The sequence below is a fragment of the Suncus etruscus genome, chromosome 18 (genome assembly GCF_024139225.1).
Source record: "Suncus etruscus isolate mSunEtr1 chromosome 18, mSunEtr1.pri.cur, whole genome shotgun sequence".
Classification (NCBI taxonomy): domain Eukaryota; kingdom Metazoa; phylum Chordata; class Mammalia; order Eulipotyphla; family Soricidae; genus Suncus; species Suncus etruscus.
In genome coordinates, this window is record NC_064865.1 from 60,806,452 (window position 1) to 60,823,986 (window position 17,535).

The 17,535-nt window shown below is 40.9% G+C and overlaps 1 pseudogene; it reads left to right on the top strand.

Annotated features, from left to right (window-relative positions):
* Positions 1-4,539: 4,539 nt before the first annotated feature.
* On the top strand, positions 4,540-9,609 carry LOC125995949 (leukocyte elastase inhibitor-like; annotated as a pseudogene).
* Positions 9,610-17,535: the final 7,926 nt, after the last annotated feature.

Below are 17,535 nucleotides of genomic sequence, written 5' to 3' on the forward strand. Positions count from 1 at the left end.
TTAACGATGATCCTTTTTTTTAGATAATATTTTAAAAATTATTTTAATAAATACAAAGGAAGAAATGTATTTAAGGGTATTACTGTCAATTCATCTTTAAGGGTTGATTACGCCCCCCCCCCATAATCACAGTTGGATTGGGACACCCACTCACTCCCACCACCTTAACAGATAACTGTCCAGATATGAAAAGAAAAGCCCAGCAGTTAAAATGGGAGTGGGCCAAGGAGGACAGCCTGCAGTCCAGGCTTAATCCACAGCTCCCAGCCTCCCTGTCCTGACCTGGCTTAATACACAGATTAAGCAGCATGCTTGCTCCGCCTTTTCTCTTTCCCTCTGCATGAAATAAAACAGTTTGGACCTTCAGCTATTGGTTTCCTCCAGGCACTCACTCTTGATCCCCACCCACCCCAAACTTCAAGAGATGCATTGCCTTAAAAAAAGTTTTTTACTTCTCTCTGTGTATCTTTCCTTTTTTGGGGGGGGGTCTAGGGCCACACCCAGTGGTGCTCAGGGATTACGCCTGGCTCAGCACTCTGAGCTCAGAAATCTCTCCTTGGGGTCTGAGATAGCACAGCAGGGTAGGGTGCTTGCCTTGCAAGCAAGCATTCTATTCAGGATGGATGGTGGTTCGATTCCCAACATCTCCTATAGTCCCCAAGCCTGCCAGGAGTGATTTTTTTTTGTTTTTGGGCCACATCTGGCGTTGCTCAGGGGTTACTCTTGGCTGTCTGCTCAGAAATAACTCCTGGGACACCGGGATTTGAACCAACCACCTTTGGTCCTAGATCGGCTGCTTGCAAGGCAAATGCCGCTGTGCTATCTCTCTGGGCCCCACCAGGAGTGATATTTTTTAGTAAATATATTTTTTATTTAAGTAACATGATCATATTTGGGTTACAGTCATAACCAGACACCCCCCTTCACCAGTGCAACATTACCCCCTCCTCCCTTCCCATCCCCTACCTGCATTCGAGACAGGCACTCTACTACAGTAATTTGTTTTTAAGTTCAGTAAGTTGTATTTTTTTTCCTTAAAGGTTAAGAGTAAAAAAATATAGTAAAGCAATCGCCAATGTTTGCATAGGTCCAGAAAAATGGAGAAAATGAAAAAAAAAAGTCCTTGATCTGATTACAAAAAGGCCTCACCCCAGAAGTTTATTGGCATAAGACAGACTCTGGGTTTCAGGCATACCAGTCTATCCAACTCCAGTCATTCTCAAGGTCCCGGTGAAACTTTTGCACACTTTAGCTATAGTTGGTATCAGACTTTTATATTTAAAGACTCTGGATTCTGTGCATTTCTTTCGTCGATGTCAGGCTGATGTGGAGCATCCTCTAGTTTCAGCATATCATTAAATGCAGAGCGATCTGCCCTGCATGCAGACTGTTGCTGAGTCGCCTGGGTGTTGGGAGTACTCTTTGGAGTAAGTCAATGCCAAAGCAGTGGTAGGTCTTCTCTGGTAGAGGCTTGCATCCTGGGAATGTTAAAGATGATTCTGGTTGTTTTCATAGATCAGGTGTGTGTGGACAATGCCCATTCTTCTGAGACCTGAGCCAAATCATTATGCCAATGTTCAGGGTAAAAGGCCTAATTACATTACCAAATTTGTGTTCCCATCTCTATTAGATAAAAACTTGTTTTCATGTGTATCATTTTCCCATTTTAATGTGCCTATGCAAAAGAGAAGCAATGCCACAAGATATTGTTGGTGCATCTGGGGGCCAACGAATAAAATCCAACATTTCCCATAACTTGGTATAAACGTGAAATTTATACAGAGTTACTCTTCTACAAGTATTGCTTATAAAACATATCTCACAGGGGGAAATCAAACAATCAAATAACTAATCTAGTGGGCAAAATTGTCACTAATGAGGATATTTGAAAAGAATTATAGATGTAAGGGAATACATCTGACATATACAAAAGAGATGCATGTGACCCTTTTATGTTTTAAAAAGAAAAAAGAAAGAAAACAAGGGTATTTGAAGACAACAGTTTGAGACATGTTTTGCGGCATTGCAGAACCCTATATTGTCCTTGAACTAGGGGTTATGCTGAAGTTGATTCCGGTATCATGCAACAGTACATAGTTTGATGTGGGCATGAGGGGCCACCAAGCATGGGTCAACAGGCGTGTTGGTTGTAGTTGTTTGTATAGGCATGAGGTGAGGACCGAGAGGATGTCATTCAATGAGAAGCTGGATGGTGGTGTTGGAGCAGAAGGTCAGTCTTGGTGTCTACCCAATCAGGAACTGAGGATAAGGAGGGTTTGAATAAGGGAAAGATAATGGTTAAGGGTTTGAATATGAGGAGGTAGGAGAGACAAAGGGGTGAGGGGAGAGGCAATACATAAAAGACTATACAATAAAGGTCAATTTGAGTGTTTTATAAGAATCTTGGGCATTCTGATTCTATTCCTAGGAACAGTCTAGTAGCAGGGACGTTTTTGAATAATGCTTAAAAATACATTTGTCGCCCGCACAGGTTTGAAAAATAGTATTATTAGCAAACAAAACAGGGGGTCGAATATACATAAGGGAGGGGTTTCCCTCCTCTGCCTGCCCCCCAGGGCTGGAGTTGCTAGGGCCAGCCATGAAGACCCGCCTGGCGTGGGGGGGTCCCAGTCTCTTAAACCAAGTGTTCAGCCCAGGAGATCTGTGGCCTGCTGTCCGACCAGCGACCCTAACATACCAGAAAAACAGATGGCTTTCCTGGCATATGCGCCCTGCTGGGTTCAACCGCAAGCTCCCTCTCCAGTTTCAAGGATGATCCTTTGAATGCAATTTCTCTTTTTGATCTTGCAGCTCTCAGTATTTTATCTCTATCTGTGGGATTTGTCATTGTGATTAGGATGTGTCTTGGGGTGATTTTCCTGGGGTCTCTTCTAGCTGATACTCTTCGGGCATACAGGATATGGTTGCATGCCACATTTAGCTCTGGAAATTTCTCTGTAATGATGTCCTTGACTATTGATTCTTCATGGGGATTTTCTTCCTTGGTCTCTGGGACTCCAATGATTCTTAGGTTGTTTCTGTTGAGTTTGTCAAAGATTTTTATTTTCATCTGTAAACATTCCTTGAGTAGTTTTCAAGGGCTTGATCATTTGCTTTAAGGTTCTTTTCCAATTTCTTTTGCTGTATTGAGTTGTTCTGCATCTCATCTTCCAGCACACTGACTCTGTCCTCGGCATCAGTTACTCAGTTTGTGAGGCTTTGCATTGAGTTTTTTTTTTCATCTACTGAGTTTTTCAGTCCTATTATTTCTTTTTTTTTAGTCCTATTATTTCAACTTTGAATTTTCTGATTGTGTTCTCTTCAGCTTGATCAATTATTTCTTTGAGTTCTATGAACATCCCCCTTATTAGTACTCTAATCTCTTTGTCTGACATATTATCTAAGTGATTGGTATTCTTTGGGACATCAGAGCTGCCATCTCCATTCTCTATGCATGCTGTTGTCTGGCATTGTTTCCCATTGTCACAGTGGTAGCGCGACTTTTGCTAAGTGTTGTGGTGCGGTTCATGGGTTGGGAGATGTGTGCAACTGTGGAGCAAAGTGGAGCAGAGCAGCCATGCTCCTCCCTGATCGTGAAAAAATGATGGGATCAAGCTGATATAGTATCCTGGGGAGTCTATGAGCTGTCTCTCGCAGGGATCAATAAGCCAAAATGGAGTGTTTCAGGGCTTTATAAAGGCAGCAGCAGGAGATGGGACCTCCTTTGAGCTGGATCGCCTACCTGATTGGTGAAAAATTATGGGATCAAGTTGATATAGGATCGTGGAGAGTCTCTGAGCCATCTCCCACAGGGGTCAGAAAGCCCTGTAATTATGTTATTGACTGTTGATTATTCTTGGGGATTTTCTTCCTGAGTCTCTGAGACACCAATGATTCTTATGTTATTTCTGTTGAGCTTATCAAAGACTTCTATATTCATCTGTTTACATTCTTTGAGAATTTTCCAGTGTCTGATCATTTACTTTAAGGATCTATTCCTATCTCTTCTGCTGTGTGGAGTTGTTCTTCATCTCATCTTTTAGCTCATTTAGTATGCTGTTACTCTGTTGGAGAGGATTTCCATTGACGTTTGAATTCTATCTACTGAGTTTTTTAGTCCTGTTATTTCAGTTTGGAATTCTCTGTTTTCTATCTTTGTGGTCAATTAAGCTTGATCAAAGTTTTCTTTGAGCTCTATGAATACCCTCCATATTTCTTCTCTAAACTCCTTATCTGAGAGGCTAACTAGGTAGTTGGGACTTTTCAGGTCATCAGAGTTTCCGTCTTCATTCTCTATGCATGGTGCTGGTTTGAGTTGTTTCCCACTGTCAAGCTTGTAGTGTGGTTTTTTTCTATGTGTTGTTGTGGGGTTCATTAGCCAGAAAATGCTCATGGCCACAAAGCAATGTGGAATGGCCACACCTTTCTGGCTTCACTCTTTGTGGGCAGAACAGCTCACCTCTGAAGAAATGCCTCAGGGAATGATGGGCAGGGAGGACCAAATTCTAGGACATAGAAGTGTTGAGAAGGCAGTCCAAAATGGCTGTGCTGTGTGCTTCAGAGTCCATAGCAGCAACCAGCTCCACCCTTTGTGAGCAGGACAGCTTATCTCTGAGGAAGCAGCCCCCAGGGAATAAAAGGTCAGAAGGGCCAATGTCCAGGTCACAGGAAAATTGAAAATGTAGTCCAGAATGGCTGCCTGCTATGCTTCAGAGCCCAAAGCAGCAACCCTGCCTTGCAGATTTCTGGTCTAGGTTTGATCTCTGGCATCCCACAAGGTTCCCTAGGTCAGCCAGGAGTATTTCTTCAGTGCAGAGTCAGGAGTAACCCCTGAGTTCCACCAGCTGTGGCCCCAATCCCCAAAATATACAAACAAAATAATATAAATAGGTCCAGAAAGGCTCTTCATTTCAACACTGTGAAGGAGATTCATTCAAGATTCCAAAGTCTGAACACCGATATCTATAAACATGGCACTTCCCACATTTTGAACATTGCCAGCAGGCTATATGGTGAGAAAACCTACAAATTCCTCCCTGTGGGTATTTTGAGCTGCATTCTAGAACTTACTAGAATGTGTCAAGCTTGGTCTTTCAGAAAATGTAGATGTCAGTTGAAATTTTTATGTTTCCAGAAAAATGATATCAATTTTTGGATGCTGCCCATAAGCCAGAAGTCTGGTTCACAAAAAAAGATTTTATTTCTTGGTCCTGGATGGGGGAGATAAATCTGGACTCATGCTCTGAACACTACAGTGAATCCCTTGATTCCCCCAAGTGCAGTATACATTTGGATGTTGATGAAAATGTTTAGGGAACAATTGATTCATTTTATGCAACACTGAACTGTGTGTACTTAAGACAAACAGTAGATAGGTATGTGAATGTGTGTCAGTATGTGCGAGAGCATGTGTATACCCTTCATTCTAATAAATAAGATCTAAAATATTTTGGTGACAGTGAAATTTATTTCTCTTAGAACAATTTTTATTGTATTTTAAAGATTACAGAAAACAGCCTCTGTTGTTGTCATTTTATTTGTCCAGGGTAATTTTTTCTTTATCTCTTGCAAAATAGGAGTTCTTAACTTCAACTCAAAAATGGATGGTACTGAATTGACTACCATGGACTTCCAACATGCATCTGAAGAGACCAGACAGGTGATCATGAGTGGGTCAAGGGACCGATGGAAGATAAGGCCTGGGCAGAGGTTTTCTCAACAGATTTGTTCATGCTCCTCCAGCCTCCCAACAGATTTTCAAGGTAGAAGCTGCAGGTGGTGGGGCCAGAGCAATAGCACAGTGGCCAGTGAATTTGCCTTATATGCAGCTGACATAGGTTCAATCCCTGGCATCCCGTGAAACCCCGAGCCTATCAGGATTGATTTCTTTTCACAGAGACAAATAAACCCTGTCTACCACCAAATGTAGGCCACAAACACACACACACACACACACAGAGAAACTATGTGGCTGGAAATTTAACAAGAGGCCTTTGAAGAAACTATCTACTTCCCACTCTTCATGTTCCTCCAAACAAGATTTTACAAATTGTGCAAATATTAAGTGTAAAAGGAAGACAAAAGCAAGTATCACTGTGTAGTTGTGTACCTGAGTCAACAGTGTGGTCATACATTTTTCTTTCCGCAATATCACATCTAAAAATGAGACTAATGTGTGTGTCAGTCTTATTGGATGTGACCTTGGTCTCAATTTATTTCTTTTTTGTTGATTCCATGGCCACATGTGCAGCACACATGTTATGTGCTTCTCAACAGAGCCTTCTTTTTATGGATGACAGTCCTACTTTGTGGCAATTTCTCTTTCTTGTGAGAATAAAATCCTTCTTCGGTGATTATAAAAATGGACTGATACTGGTGATGACCAACATTTCCTGGAAAAATACTTTTTTTCTGACCAAATTATTGCTGTTTATGACAAAAGACTCATCACAATCATTGAGGAGAAATTTTTCTTGTATTTAATCCCTGTGAATAGCTGGGTTGCTTTAAAGAGAACACTTTGTCTTCCAAATATACTCACGAGTTGGCTTATTCCATGGAGAAATCCCCAACTTAATCCTCAATAAAAGAAATGGAAAATGTATAAACACATTTGTTACTGAGCATGATTTTTGAGCATGATTTATTATCTAAATATGAATTTACATTCTCAACTTTCATCTACACACACACTCAAAACACACACTCAAATTCTTCCTTGTTTGTTTCAGGGAAAATCCCAGAACTTTTGACAGAAGGGGTGGTGGACAGCATTACCAAACTGTTGCTGGTGAACGCAACCTATTTCAAGTGGAAGTGGAAGCAGAAATTCCCTATACAGGATACTCATGAGGGTCAGTTCAGGTTGAATAAGGTGAGACCCCATCACTTGCACACACTGCCTCATGCTCATTGCCCTAGACCCACATGGCCTCTAGTGAGTGACTGTTTTCCCTTCTGTTAAGAAAGAAACTGAGAAGGTGATGATGATGTATCAGAAGAACAAATTCTCCGTGGGCTACAATGAGGACCTCATGACCCACAGAATTCACCTTCCCTACAGAGTCGATAAATTTAGCATGGTCATCTTGCTGCCGGACAACATCGAGGGTGGGACCATAGGCCTCCAGAAGATAGTAAAATGCCTCATAATGCTCTGGATTCTGCTTCCTGTTGCATCAGCTGCTGGCCCATTATGGGTTTATCAATGACTTTACTTTTCTTTTCGGATCTTGGTCTTCCCATTTTTATCTCCTACAAAAAAAATATTATGGTTCATGCCTGGTAGCAGTTAGGAAGCACTTTGGGAGGACAGTGGTCTGTACTGAACAGAATATTACCTGGTCACTAACAGGCCATGCCTATAATCTCCCAATGCCATGATGTGGTGGTTGGTTTTACCAAAAGCAGTTTTAGTTATATCCTTAATTATTAAATCCTTTTTTTCAATAATCCTCAACTAGTTCTTCAGAACTTTATCTCTGAAATGCATTTTAAATAGCAAGAATCCAGAAATAGATTCATTAACTTGGATGCAGCTGCACAATTACTGTGTATGTTTGAGGATCCACATTTTAAAAATGTGGACTTAAAAACTCTTAAATTGTTTTTAAAAATTATCCCTATTAATTAAAATAAAATATTAGATACCTATTATTGAAAAGAAAGGCTTAGGACCATAGGGTTTGCATGTGATTCCTTTTTTCTAGTATGAACTTTGCTCAATGAAACTTTTACAAGTCATTTAAAGGCTGTTGTGGAAACTGTTACCAGGAATGCGGCCAGTTGGTAAAGATTCTCAGGGTCTCTCCTTGCTGTGTGGTTTTATTAGAACCCTCTCCTTCTCAAATTCTCAGCCAAAAAGGGGCTTCTGTGTACCATTTAGGCGTAATTAGAAAGAAGTCAAAATCGAAACTTTCTTCTCCTCAGTGTGTTTCCTTTCTATTTTCTTTCCTGGTCATATAAAATGTCTCAAGCAAGGAAGTGTGAGGGTCCATAGAGTTAGTTGGAAGCTTCTCTAACCATTAGCTGCAATCACAATGGTAAGGGACATAGTTGGCCATTCTAGCAGGTCCATGGTTCACCCCAGTCATCAGTAGAGATCAGAATAAATAGCTATTTCAAATTTCCCCTCTCAGGGGCTGGGCGGTGGCGCAAAAGGTAAGGTGCCTGCCTTACCTGCGCTAGCTTTGGACAGGACCACGGTTTGATCCCCCAGCGTCCCATATGGTCCCCCAAGCGAGGAGCGACTTCTGAGCACATAGCCAGGAGTAACCCCTGAGCGTCACCGGGTGTGGCCAAAAAAAATTTCCCCTGTCCACTCGGATTATTACTCAACGTGCCGACCCTGTCAGCTGGCAATAGTTAACTTTCATTCCCAGTGCCTTCAAGAATTAAAAATGTTTTCCCCAGTTGATGACCAGGAAAGATTGGGTCTCAATATGATTACCAGAGACACATTATTCGATTCTAATAATACTTATATAGAACAAGAGGAACTGGGATACAAGCAGAACATAATAGAAAAATATCCAGAGGCTAGTGAGGTAATTGGGAAAAGATAAGTATGAACATTGGGTCCTGAAAATGCCTACAGAAGCAACAGTGTGGTAATGATTAACTCTCCCTTAATCAGAACTCTCTATGAGGGAAGAGAGATGGCCTGGAGTCAAGCTCTATAAGGAATCACTAAAATGGGGGAATGGTACCCCCTCTTTGTCTGTTCTTCTTAATCTCTGGGGCCTATCGCTGAAACTTTCATCTAAGGAGAATCCCTGGAACAGTTGCCTTATTAGGACCCCCAGAACAATATCTCTAAAGGAGTTCTGTTTTCCAGGTGTTTGAAAACCCGTGTCACAAATGGGAATACAATAGCACAATTAAGTACTACAGTAGTTCTGACCCTTCATTGTGATCCAGCATGTTCTGGAATGGTGGGTGCATGGATGACTAGAGGAATGGTTGGGTGATAAAAGTGTGATTGATGATAAATTCTATAAACCAGATTCCTTGTACTCAACATAGTAAGCTACACTAATAGCACTACTCAATTATCAGCCCTTGCTGGATTGACAATTATGAGACATAAAGGAAACTCACTAATAAAAGATTGCATGCATCAATGCACTTAACTGAGGCTTAACTACTTCCCCAACATCTTCAACAATGGGAAACCATCTTGAACTCTTTCCATTTAAATTGTAGATTGAGAAGCAAATTAATCTGGAGAACCTTAATGAGTAGATGAAACCCGAGAACATGACAATCAAGTTTGTCAAATTTTACCTGCCCAGGTTCAAGCTGAAAAAGAAATACATCCTCATAGCCTACCTCACCCATCTGGGCCTGACCAAGCTCTTTGATCCTGATCAGGCAGATCTGTTTGGCATGTCAGTGGACAGAGATCTTTCCATTTCCAGAATTGTACACAAATCCTTTGTGGAGGTGAATGAGGAGGGCACAGAAGTGAATGTTGCCACAGCGATCAATGTTCATTTTTCAATGCTGAAGCCAGAAGTAGAGTTCAAAGTTAACAGCCCCTTCATCTTCTTTATCTTTGATAACTTGTCCCACAACATTCTCTTCCTAGGTAGGTTCGCTCACCCATAATGAATTCTGGAGCCAGAGGTAGAATTCAAGGTTGACAGCCCCTTCATCTTCTTCATCTTTGATAACTTGTCCCACAACATCCTCTCCCTAGGCAGGTTTGCTCATCCATAATGAACTCAGAGATCAAGTAGCCCAACCCTAGCTTGGTTCAATGTCCATTAAGTGTGGTTGGGTAGGGGCCAGAGCGATAGAATAGTGGGTAGGGTGCTTGCCTTGCATACACTTGACCTAAGTTCGGTCATCGGCATTCCATATGGCTCCCTGAGCATGCTAAGAAGGCATTCTGAGCAAATCTAGGAGTAGTCCTGAGCATCACCGGATGTGGTTAAAAAAAGAGACAAAATAAGTGGCAAGGCAGTAATAGCTTGAACAATAAAGCTACTATCTAAACCCCCGCTTTGTTTTGACTGTTCAGTGCTGTTTTTTTTTTGTCCAAGTTCATTTTGTTTTTTAAGGGAAATAAACTAGTTATGGATATAGAAGGCTTCAGTTTATGAAAATGACCAAGAAGAGACACCATATTCTTTTTTTATTAATTAGTTTACTTAAACACTAGAAATACGAAGCTGTTCAAAATACAGTTGTTTTTATATTTCCATAGATAAAATTATATTTCACGATTGTGTTTCAATCATGCTCTTTTGAACACCCTTCTCCAGGGCATGTTTCCTGCCAGCAAGACAACAGATTCTTGACACTATAGGCTTTTGTAGAATGACTCTTTTCTTTTGAACACAAAACTTTGATTTTTTTTACAGATAGAAGTTGAGAAACTAGGGAAACCATCCTGAAGGGAGACTGTAAAAAATGTTCAGTTGAAAGACAAGTCAATACCACAAACCAGACCAGGCAGAAACTAGGAAATGTTTCCTGACCAATGTTCCTCAATTCAATCATTACTTTCTTCCTTTCAACTATTATTATTATTATTATTATTATTATTATTATTATTATTATTATCATCATCATCATCATCATCATCATCATCATCATCATTTTGAACACTAACAGTAGTTTTCAGGCATTATGCCTGGCTCTGCACTTAGAAATGATCTCTGGTAGGCTCAGGGAATGCTGAGGATGGAACTCTGGTTGGCTGAAAATGACCTCCCACTGTGCTATTACTCTGGTCCTTCCCATTTAGTTATTATTCTCCTTTGTCACTAGACATAGAAAAGATACAACACTAAAGGTGTGTTGTCCTTGCTTACAATGGAAAGACAAACACAGTGGCCTACCTTACCAAGGAGAACACATGAGGTCATGATCCCACCTCCTAGAACCTCTCCATCATCCTGTAAACCAACTCCAGAATAGCCCTGTCTCTTGGACGCAATCTTGCCCAAAATGCAGCAAGTCACAGACTCTGGGGTCAGCAGATCCCATTGGGCTACAACCCAGTCAAGAACCTGTTGCAGTATCTGGATGAAACAGACTGATCTGAGTGCTGCTCCCAGGCTGAGGGTGGGATGCTGTGGCTAGCTTTTGGTCTGCCTGCATTAGAGAACTTCTTTGAGTTCCCTCGAGGAGAGTGGATGTATGTGAAAAGTTAAAATAATGTAACCCAGTGTGATTTAATGGTAAACGGAGTTGTTTTTCTTATTCTTTTAATGCTTTACTTAAGTTGTCTTTCTGATGAGTTACAGCCTAAGTTGTCTTTACTTAAGTTGTCTTTTTTGAAGAGTTAGGGCCCAGATGTAGTCTTTAACTTCCTGCGTTTTACAGCCCCTGCGCGGGCAATTCCCCTTATCTCGGTAGGAGCCCCCTTCGTGGGTAATTCCCTTTATCTAAATGTCACAGGTATGTTTAAATGATGCATTTCCCTTATCTTACAGCCCCTTACAGCCCCTTATGTGGTCTGTATTTCCCGCCCTTTACTGCCTGTTTCTCTTCAAAGCTTGTCTTGATCTTTAACAATTACTGACTAAGAGTGACTTTGCTTTTGCCTGAAGAGTATATAAACAGACTGGACAAAAGCTCAGGGTCTTTTGCCTCTGTCCTTTTATGGACACGCTTTAGACCCTGACCTGCCAGAAATAAAGAACTTGCTAGAGCATTTGCCTGGGCATCAGTCTCTTCATTTCTCTGCGTCGGGCAGCTAGATTAGGACGTCTGGACCTTTCATATGGATGGCAAAATATGAAGAAAGAGACAACACAAAGCTATGTGGGAGAACAGTATTCCAGTCTTTAATGAAGAATCAGGGATATAAATGGGAAATTTTTCCAGACAATTTTTCTATGGTATGAAAAGAATTCTCACATTTGCAAACAGACTTCCTATATTTGAGGGGAGAAGGTTTTTTGTATAAGGGGTAAATGAAGGAGACAGGATATATTTAAAAGAGATGCAGATTTTATACCTGGTAAAAGTTCAACAGCCCAAAGTTACATCTAGCCAAATTTTTTTTATGTTAATTGCCATGCTGTGACATAGACAACTCCATTTTAGGGGAACCAGGCCCACCAGAGTATCTATTATGATTTTTCTGAGCAGTGCCTACCCTGCCAAGAAGGGTGTGTGGCCTCCCAAAATGACCCCTTGTTCCTGAACCAAACATAGCCAGCCAGGCTGGTTTCATTGGGGGAAGGGGATACCTCAGTGCCACGAGGAGAGGTTTATTAGCACTGCCCATGGACTAAACAGCTGGACCAACCTTCCTGTTGGCAGCCTTTGTGACATCCCATTAACTGACTGTGCTCTCTCCTCAGCGTCAGTTTCCCCCAGACAGCAGGCCCATTGGTGGACGTTAATTATATCCCTTACATGGATAACTGGCAATATTTCTGAAATTCATGATATGATAGTGACATTACAATTTCTTTCTTCTTATTCTGCACATTCTCTCCCTTGTAAAAATTACAGGCCAAAATATGGCCAATGACTCAGGGAAATTTTCGGCACCAAAATCTACAAAGTGTTTCCCCTGGCCAAATAAATTTACAACTCAAAGGCAAGCAGGGCCAGCTATTTGCAAACGCACTATTCTAGTTTCAGCATCTATGTGGTAAACAAACAATTTCTATCTTCCTTGCTAGTTGCTTTCCGGCCAGCCTTCCAAATTATAGCAAAACAAGTTTTTCATGTTTTGTCACAAGATCCTACTTTCTAAACTAGCTACACTCCCTTCACCTTATGCTGCTTCCTCATTCAAAGCACAGAATTCTTTTCACTTATACTGGCTATCAGCTCTTTCAAGAAATTTAAAAAAAAAACACTTCCAAATAGTTTTAATGAAGCTACTGTAGCCCTGATACCAAAATCAGATGGAGATGCTGCAATAAAAAGAAAACTACAGACAAATATCCCTGATGAACACAGATGCAAAGATCCTCAAAAAAAAAAAAAAAACCTGGCAAGTAGGATTCAATGTCTTATCAAGAAGGTCATACACCATGAACAAGTAGGTTTTATTCCAGGAATGCAATGATGGTTTAACATACATAAATCAATCAACATAATATACCATATCAGCAAAAATAAAAATAAAAACCATATGATCATATCAATAGATGCAGAGAAAGTGTTCGATAAAATCCAACACCCATTCTTTATCAAAACTCTCAACAACCATCAAAAAGGTGAAGTAATGAAACTTTCCTATACATAGATGGACATGGAAACTATTATGCTCAGTGAAATAAGTTAGAGAGAGAAAGATAGACACAGAATACTCACACTCATCTATGCATTATAAGAAAAAAAATTAAAAGACATTATTGTAATAATACACAGAGACAATAGAGATGAGAGCTGGAAGATCTGGCTCACAATATGAAGCTTACCAAAAAGAGTGATGGGTTCAGCTAGAGAAATAACTATAATAAAAACTTCTATGACAATGGTATTATGTGAGAGAAATAGAATGCCTGTCTTGTATACAGGCGAGGGGCGGGAGAGGAGGGAGTTGGAGGGCATTGCTGGTGGAACATTACACTGGAGAAGGTGAGTATTCCTTTTTTATGACTAAAACCCAACTACAAACATGCTTGTAATAATAGTGCTTAAATAAAGATATTCATAAAAATAAATAAATTCACACACTACTAAAAGTAAACAAATCAACAGAACAAAGAAATATCCAGAGGGCAGTGAAAATCAAAATTCTGCCCGGCCCTCCCTGCAGGGACAGTCTTTCTGTCACTTTCACCACAAATGGCCGGTACAACCATCACATAAAAACAGAACCCATAAATCCCAGCCCCTAGAGAAGGTTCTATACTCTCCAAAGCTGTCTCAGACATGTCCTATTCAGATTTGGCCAAGGGGTCTGGAGCTGCCTGTCATAGCATTAACATAATAGTAATTTTAATATTTTCAGAGGAAGTCAGTCAGAAGACTCGCTAGGATGTTCATACCCTAGCATGGGTAAGCTGTTCAAAACTTCCTGAGAAATATCTTACCAGAAGGCCCAATGAGGAGCTTTACCCCAGTGTGGATAACTGGTCAAAAATTCCTGGAAAATATCTCTCCAAGAATGACCAACCAATCAGAAGTCTTTCCCTCATTGTGGATGGCTGATGAGATGTATGTTAATAGTATTGACATTCTACTTGCTTCATAACAAACATTTATTTGGCCTTAAGAAGAATATCCCTGCCAGGATTTCGTGGGCTTTTGACTGGTATGTTGGGGGCTCTGGGAAGGACAGCTAGCCATAGGACCCCTGGGCTGACCACTTAGTCCAGGCGAGCATGATTCCCCCCACACCAGGCGGGTCTTCAGGGCCACGCCTGGTTAATCGGGCCCTGGGAGGAGGGGGTGAGAAATTCCTTCCTAGGCATCCAAAAACTACAGAGGCTTGGCTGGGCTCAGAACACTCCGAATGCCAGGATTTCTTGGTGTGTTTGCCTGGTATGTTGGGGGCTCTGGGCAGGACAGCTAGCCATAGGACCCCTGGGCTGACCACTTAGTCCAGGGGAACAAGATTCCCCCACACCAGGCGGGTCTTCAGGGCCACGCCTGGTTAATCGGGCCCTGTGGGGAGGGGGTGAGAAATTCCTCCCTAGGCATCCAAAAACTACAGAGGCTCAGCTGGGTCCAGAACACTCCACATGCCAGGATTTCGTGGGCTTTTGACTGGTATGTTGGGGGCTCTGGGAAGGACAGCTAGCCATAGGACCCCTGGGCTGACCACTTAGTCCAGGCGAGCATGATTCCCCCCACACCAGGCGGGTCTTCAGGGCCACGCCTGGTTAATCGGGCCCTGGGAGGAGGGGGTGAGAAATTCCTTCCTAGGCATCCAAAAACTACAGAGGCTTGGCTGGGCTCAGAACACTCCGAATGCCAGGATTTCTTGGTGTGTTTGCCTGGTATGTTGGGGGCTCTGGGCAGGACAGCTAGCCATAGGACCCCTGGGCTGACCACTTAGTCCAGGGGAACAAGATTCCCCCACACCAGGCGGGTCTTCAGGGCCACGCCTGGTTAATCGGGCCCTGTGGGGAGGGGGTGAGAAATTCCTCCCTAGGCATCCAAAAACTACAGAGCCGCGCGGGGGCTCACGCCCCCGCTCGTACTTCATGTACTTCATGTATTCAGAATATTCCTTATTCTTATGTTATGTTTTCCGTATACAGAATGTTTATTTTGTATTCTCTCCTTTCCCACACCCCTACAAAGATCTTTTTTACTCCTTAACTCTCTAACCCCCCCTCAAACATCACTAACCTACTTTACTCTTTTTAACTTCAGTAGTGTACAATCCTAATCACAGTCCAAAGCTGTGCATTGTGTGTGACAACCCCAAACTGTTTCAAGATACATAAAATGGACACTTATTTCTGTAGACTATTTTGTTTTTTTTTCTTACAGCTATAATTCTTACTAAATGTTATCTTATACAGTGATGATTCTAACCACTTTTTATCTTCTCTTTTTGAGCTGTTTAACAAGGAATTTTGGTGGAAGAGTCCCCCAGTTTAATGCTTATGATTGAACCATGTCTTGGGAATCATTGTAATTGTTCTTATGGCCCCCATGTGCGCCAATAACACCATGTGGCATTGCTTCTTATTTGCATAGGCACATTAAAATGGGAAAATAGTATAAATACAAATAAGATCCTATCTAATAGAGATTGGAACACACAAATCTTGTAGTGCAAAGGGACCTTACACCCTGAACATTGACATAACGACCTGGCACAGACCTCAGAAGAAAGGGCATATTCCATTCTCCCCTGAACCAGGAAAGCCATCCACGAAACATCCAGGCTGGTCTATAACATCTCCTGGAAGCAATCCTCTACCACGGAAGACCTACACTGCTCAGACTTCGACCTGCTCAAAAGAGACTTCCCTTAACACTGAGAAGACTTAACAACAACAACGACCTGCTTACAGGACAGGGCTCCCTGCATTGCCCTTTGATTGTGAGGTGAAAGGAGAGGATGCTCCACATCCTGACTTCAATGTAAGATATGCAGATTCCAGGATCTTTAATACAGAAACATGATACCAACAACAGAGACTGTGTGAAAAATAAAAGTGTGTTGGCACTACAGACAATGTATTGGATTGGACGATCTAGCTTGCCTGGAGCCTAGACTTTGTCTTATGCCAGGAAACTTCAGGGGTCTGGTCTCTTTGTACTTAGGCCAACGTTATTTCTTTCCATGTCCCTCATATTTTGGTGGGCCTATGCAAACAACAATTGCCACTCTAACACCATTTTTACTGTGCTCCTTTGACTCTAATCCTTAAAAACAATTCACTTAAAATTTGAGGTTAACTTAAGCTAATATGCATGTATATGGAAATGTAAGAAAATACTATGCCTGTAATGTTTAAGGAGTTACATAAGTTTTATGGCTTTAGATTGCCTTGTGTACTGTTAAGAAATATTATAATGGGTTACAATCTGGGGACTTGAAGGACAAAGTAATTGTACATGGATTCTGTCTTATTTATCTTAATGTTCTTTGACTGAAATTTCAAAGTTAAGATATCAGCAAGGGGACTTCTGAGAATTATGTTATGGGTGATTGTCCTTCCACTGTAACTTTACCTTGTCCTCTTTCTTTGCACCCTTGTTCTCATAATTAAAAATAAAAATTAAAAAAAAAGAAGAATATCCCTTCTGCTGCATTTTGTGTGTATATAGTAAAACTTTTTACTTCTTAACATAAGGATTATTATAGGCAAACATAGCCTTGATTTAATTTGCCTATACCTGTAAAAATTCAGCACCCCAAACAACTTTATTTCTCTTCATCTTCTATATGCCCTGCTGATTTAAACATAAAGAATTGTTCTAAAAGATTTTGAGCATTTGATAACTAATACTTGCCTAAGAACTTACATCCAAAGTTTTGTTCAGGAAATAGTATTGGGAAACTGAGGAAAAACTTCACCAGGTAGATTTGCATCACTATCAGGTAAGTTTTTTTTGAAAAACAAAACAAAAAATCCCAACTTTTTCTCAGTCAGACCATAGGAAGTTAGCCCTTAAGACAAAACCTATTCCCAGGCCTGTTTGCAAAAACAAAACAAAATAAAAAACAAAACGAAAAAATAAACAATACCTGTTCTCTCATAAATTAGGAAAAAATGGCTCCTTGCAAATTCTCCTAATCAGTATAGATATCTAGAACTATCTGTACAGGAACTGCTTTAAGATGTTAAAATTTATCTTCTCTTCTTAACTCTGGATTTTTACTTGAAATGTATCCACTCATCAGTAGCCATGTGAAATTTTTTTTTCTGTTTACTAGAGAGTCATTTTGTAATTTAATGTAGGAGAGCATTCTTTTCATGACATAGAGAAAACTGTGGCTGGCAAATCCCTCATTTATACCCTTTATTCTTCACATTAAACTCAGAAACACTGTTTTCTCCCACATAGAATTGTGTGGTCTGTCATTTTCTTCATATGTCATTTGTGCATCCACTTTCCTAAGATAATTCAGAGAAGTTCTCTAACCCATCT